This window comes from Tenrec ecaudatus, chromosome 6 (genome assembly GCF_050624435.1).
Source record: "Tenrec ecaudatus isolate mTenEca1 chromosome 6, mTenEca1.hap1, whole genome shotgun sequence".
Lineage (NCBI taxonomy): Eukaryota > Metazoa > Chordata > Mammalia > Afrosoricida > Tenrecidae > Tenrec > Tenrec ecaudatus.
This window is the reverse complement of record NC_134535.1, coordinates 14,262,462-14,268,461: the sequence shown is the minus strand read 5'-3', so window position 1 is coordinate 14,268,461 and position 6,000 is coordinate 14,262,462. Positions and strand designations below refer to the sequence as shown.

The 6,000-nt window shown below is 49.0% G+C and overlaps 1 pseudogene; it reads left to right on the top strand.

Moving 5' to 3' along the window:
• Nucleotides 1–508: 508 nt before the first annotated feature.
• LOC142452118 (small nucleolar RNA SNORA62/SNORA6 family) lies at nt 509–652 on the top strand (annotated as a pseudogene).
• Nucleotides 653–6,000: the final 5,348 nt, after the last annotated feature.

The window sequence follows — 6,000 nt, the reverse complement described above, 5'->3', positions numbered from 1 at the left end:
CTTGTCTACGTTTCCAGGAGAGACTGATCACAGGCAAGAGACATCATGGTTGGGACACCAGAGAGCATGGGGAAAGAGGAAGACTCTCGAGAAAATGGGTTGAGAAGGTGGCAGCAAACAAGGGTGGAAACATCCCAACTGCGAGGCGGGTGCAGGCCTGGAAGTGTGGCTCTTGTGGAAGGTAAGATGCCTATGAGTGGCACCAACGTATCAGAGCCTAACGTCAACAGCAAATTCCTGGGGGCTCTGGAAAATTAGATGGTGTTCAGAGAGATGACATGTATTATTCTTATTATTATTGGCACTGATGGTTTGTAGGTATTTCCCACTTGAGTCAGTCTCTGCTAAGTACTGCAATAGAGATGGAAATTCTTGGATACACTCGTGGGAAAGTACTTGGATACACACGCGGTCGCTATGAATCAGAATTGACTCAAAGACAATGAGCTTGGTTTGTGTGTTTTCCATGAAGTGATTAGGTTTAGGGTCTATCATAATACGGTGTGATCGAGCTACCATAAAAAAAAGAAACCCCCTTGGCCAGTGAACATCTGAGTGTTGGAAGTGTGCTACATTACCAGGCAGGATTTTCGTTAACGCCAGTAGAGCTTGCCTCGGTGACTGGAGTTTGATAGTACTCGCTGCCACATGTGAAAAAAAAAAAAAAAGAAACCCCTGTTTCAACACCCCACAGGGTCTGTGACCCATGTTGGGGAAGGCAGAATTCAATCATTCAAAGCATCATTCCCTCCACAACATGGCAACACTGCATTCCATCACTGCAAAAATCAACGCCATTCACCAAAGCCCAAATCAGGCAAACCCTCCCTAAGGAGCCTTCCCGGCTCCTCCCTGGCACCGTCTACTGGCCCATCTCAGTGCTCTATGCCACTGTGTGGGGGGCTCAAGCTGACTGCATCATCCCTTCTCCAGTGTCCCCCGCCCCTGGGAGATGATGACTGGACTGTGGGTTTGGCAGGAGCAGAAGCCAAACTGATGGCCTCTGTGTCCAGGGCCTGTGGGAGGCCAAGGGGAGCACACGTGCTTCTGAGGTGGGGAGTTTCGGAGCATTCGCTGGTCATCAGCGACGCTTGAACGGAAACTGAAGTCTGAGGGCGTGTGTTCCCCGAGATCCTGCAATGTCTGCAGCAGCTTATTTCTGTTTCACTTCACACCAAGAGACAGAGGGAGCAGCCAGATGACTGCAGTTCTGGAAGGATGGAGGGAAAAAAGCAAGTGTGATGCCCTTCCAGTGGCTGTTGAGAGGAGCCATCAACTGTTGACCAATTGTCAGCTGAGCCCCGTGAATGTCAGTTCCTAGCCAAGCTCAGATCCAATCTGGAAGAAAATGGTAAACAGTTTTCCCGTCAACGTCTTGATGTGAGTTGGATGAATGTTTACTGAACAGAGTAGTTTTATGATCAGCGATTCATACATATATGGTGGTTCATGACATGGACTAAGATCCCACTTCCTCCTGGTGCTTCCATTCCAGTCACCCATCTCTTATATCCCTCCCTGCCCTCTACGCTTAACTCGGGGGTGTGGGGGGTGTGAGGAGGGATGAAGCATTTAAGAACTAGAGGAAAGTTATGTTTCATCGTTGCTACCCTGCACCCTGACTGGTTCATCTCTCCCCACAACCCTTCAGTAAGGGGTGTCAGGTAGGCTACCTATGGGCGTTGAGTCTCCACTCTACATTCACCCTGGTTTTCAATGAAAAGATTTTTTTCCCTTGATGCTTGCTAACTGATCCCTTCGACAGCTCGTGGTCACACAGGCTGGTGTGTTTTTCTAAGTGGGCTTTGTTGCTTCTGAGCTAGATGGCCACTTGTTTATCTTCGAGCCTTTAAGACCCCAGATGATGTATCTTTTGATAGCCAGACACCATTAACTTTCTTCACTACATTTGCTTACACACACGTTTGGCTTTAGTGATTGTATCAGGATGTTGGCAACCCCTGATGTGATTTTTGTTCTTTGATGTCTGATAACGGGTCCCTTCTGCACCTTGTGGGCAGATAGGCTCATTTGCTTCTTCCATGTGGCCTTTGATGCTTCTCTGCTAGATGGCTGCTTGTTTATCTTCAAGCCTTTAAGACCCCAGATGCTATATCTTTTGATAGCCGGGCACCGCCAGGTTTCTTCACCACATTTGCTTATGCACACGTTTGTCTTCAGTTGACATAAATCATCCAACTGCCACAGCAACATTCAAGTCAACAACACTCAGACATCAATACAATGAAAACAGCACTCAAGAAAACACATAAAGGAAGAAAAACCACCAACCCCGAATCCAAAAGCACGGAGCAAAATGACAACAAACTCACATAATCTATAATGACACTGAATGCCAAGTCATTGAATGAATTCCTAAGCCAGTCAAAAGACACAGAGTAGCAGACTGAATTAGCAAGCAAGGCGCACCAATCTGCCGGCTACAGGAAACGCAAAGATTAAAGTGACTAAAAATCAAAGGATGGAGAAGCTTATACAAAGTTGGATGGAGAAGCTTATACCAAGGTTATTGCAGACACACACACACACACACACACACACACACACACACAATCAGAAGTGGCAATATTAATCTCTGACAGAATAGACTTTAAAGCAAAAAGTATCATGAAAGTTAAAAAAGGCATTACATAATGACTAAAGGAACAATAGAAGATTTAACCACGCTAAACAGATGTACTCCCAATGAAAGATCCCCGAAAACAATTAATCAAACTCTCACGGAGTTGAAGCAAAAACAGACAGTTCAGCTATTATATTGGAAGACTTCAATAGATCAATCGCAAGGAAAGACAGAGCCGCAGGACAGACACACAATAAAGATACAGAGGTAGGAAACAACTCAATCTCCTAGACTTGTAAAGAGCACACTCCACTCAAACAGCACAGCATAACATTCTTCTCCAGTGCACATGAACATATGCTTGATCCAGCATGCAACGTATGGCGCTGTTTTTCCAACATGCAGGATTCATGGGACAAGGAACCAACGGGTGGTAATGACCGTGGTACAATTTACTGTTTCTCCTAACGACTCCCCAGCAACAGGTTTGCTTCCTTTCAGCTGGACTCGGCCCCTCAGGCTTGCAGGTTTAACTATAACCCCAAGCACACCTCCACCTGGAGACATGCTGATTCCCGTCAACTGGAAGCTAACAATGACTCTGAAGCACTTCGCAGAGCCGGGGCCAAGGTCAAGTGTGGACCTGCAGCCTGGCTACTTTCTGCTGCTCATGCCCCTGAATCAGCAGGCCAAGAAGGGGGTCTTGTATTGAACGACATGATTGATCCTGATTACCAAGGGGAAAATGGTTTGATAGTGCATAGTAGAGAGAAAGAAGAATATGTCTGGAACACAGGAGATTCCATAGGACGCCCTTCAGGACCAGCATGCCCTGTGATGAAAGTCAATGGTAAACAGCAGCGATCAGGGCCGACAGGACTATTAAGGGCTCAGACCCTTCAGGAAGGAAGGTTGGGGCTACTCTACCAGTCAAGTAACTGCCACCAACTGAGGTGTTTGCTGAGGACAAAACAAAAACCCAAAACGAGGGGGGGAAGAAAGTCGTTTTAAATACTTGCCACGCTACCACCCCCCATGAGTTGTAGAATGGAGAGCTGTAATTTTCACAAGCATTTTCTCCTTGTCCCATTTCCTCCTTGCACAGTGTCTTGTATTGTTCCTTGATAACCACATGCTGCAGTCATGCGTTTTTGGATGGACTCCTGTAAGTTGTATCGTGTGAGGCACAGATATAACTTTATTATTGTCTTTATTTACAGATTATGGGTGATTTAAAGAGGCGTGTACTATTGTCAGGAGCCCTGGTGATATATAGAGGTTCTGAGTTTGGACTGCGTTCTGCATAGTGGGAAGTTCGAAACCACCAGCAGCTCTGCAGGAGAAAGATCGGCCTTTCTACTCCCGTGCACAGTTACAGTCTCAGAAACACAGGAGGTCGCTAGGAGTCAGCATTGACTCTATGGCAGTGGCTGTGAGTTTGGGTTGGTTGATTTGGTAAAAGAGTCAAACTGACAAAGGGACTGTGATGGACAGATTTTGAGTCCACCTGACTGGGCCAGGATTCCCAGTGGTTTGAGTTTTAAGAACTAGTATCCCCCAAGATGTGGCCTAACACAATGCAATCAACACCACAGTGTGATCAGTTGTCAGCAATCAGCTGTAAGAAGATTGGGATGGGCTGCAAGACCTTCACCCTGGCGGGGCACATTCCTAGGACAGGGCAGGGCAGGGAGGGTCAGGGCAGGGCAGGGAGGGTCAGGACAGTGTGTTCAAGCCGAGTGACCTTTAATGACAGCCCAGGGCAAGGTTCAAGGAACACTGGTGCCAATATGGGCAAACCCTAGACTGTTAACCAGACCGTCAGTAGTTTGAAGTTCAAACTTCATACCCACCCGCTGCTACCTGGGAGGAGCGAGGCAAACTGGCTGCCCTCAAGTCAATGTGGATTCATGACAAGCCTCTAGGACAGAGCAGAACGACCCCCTGATTGTTTGTGAGATTGTCATGCTTTCGGGAAGGTGAAAGTGCCCAGTGGATTCAAACTGCTAACCTGTGTTTAGTAACATGGCACAGAACCCACTACTCCACATACTTCCTTCCAGAAGAAAAAGTTCCTGTCAATCTGCTCTCCTAAACCTGAGAAACTAGAGCACTCTCTACCGCACATGTACTCGGTCATGCTGTGTGACCATGTGTCCCAATTCAACTTCACGGCACATAACCATAGTGAAAGAACCAAGTTCAAATCCATGAGCCTGCCCACAGGCCCTGCGGTCTCACTCGAACCCCCTAATAGTGTCACTCTCTCCTTCCTGCCTTCAAAACATCTGAGCCCCTCACAGTCCAGGGCAGCCTGCGTTCTTGAAACCCTGGCCCACAAGCTGTGGTTCCTGCTGGTTTCTCACCATGGAATGCCTTCAGAACTAGGTGAAAGCTCCCCAGCCTTCGCAGCCCAGTGCAAAGGCTACCTCCTCCCCTGATGGCTTCCCCAACTCCGTCTCCACTCCACACTCTGCTCTCCTGCTGGGGATCCGATCTGTGTTGGGCTTCCGGAAGCTCAGCAGCCCAGTCTGTGACCTTCTCTGCTGTGCTCCCTGTGCTGCCACCCCTCACTCCTGCAGGCAGACTAGGCGAAATCAGGGGGGTCCCAAGCTCTAACACCAACCTCACTGCCATCCAGTCGATGCTGATTCCTAGTTGACACTATGGAATGGAGTAACGGCCTCTTTTGCTCATCTCCTCCAAGGCACCTCTGGAGGCTGCACTGGGGATAAAATTGCTGTCACGGTTGGGTTTTTCCCCAACTTTTATGACAAATCACCACCGTGTGTACCAGGCTCCCCTCACCCTCCCAAACGCCCAGTGCCTTGGACCCAGGTGTGTACCCTTCTCTGAGACGGATCAAGAGGCAAGTGCATGTCTTGGCAGCCTGACAAGTCATTTTGTCGATGACTTCCTGTGTTCCAGCACGTTTCTGGAAAGGTTCCGGGGCTTGGGATCAGAGGACGGGCTCAGCATTCGTGAGGAAGTATGTGCCTAGCGTGGATGAGGGAGCAGAGCGGCGGGCATCCCCCTCAACTCCCTTCCTTGAACTCAAGCAATTTGGAAAGGCTGACGTGAGCTGTGTGCCAACGCAACAAGGAATTTACGGAGCTCGGGCCTCTCCCAGCCTGTGTGTGGAATTGGAGAGCCTGACCCGGGTGTGCTGGCGAGGGCAGCTCTGGGAAAGCTGGTAATGTTGAGTTAGGAGCCGGCCCCTTCACACAAAGGGCATCTGAGCTGATAACACGTGGAGTCTCTGCGTGCAGTTGGAGAGCCAGCTCTTTCCGGGACGGGCAGGTTGCTGTGCGCCTCTGTGATGCACTGAAGGAAGCCGTTTGGCAGAGCCAGTGTAGCTGGTGTCTCGGGGCGTCCCTGGAGACAGGAGCATGGGATCCAGAGTGGGTCCTACAGAA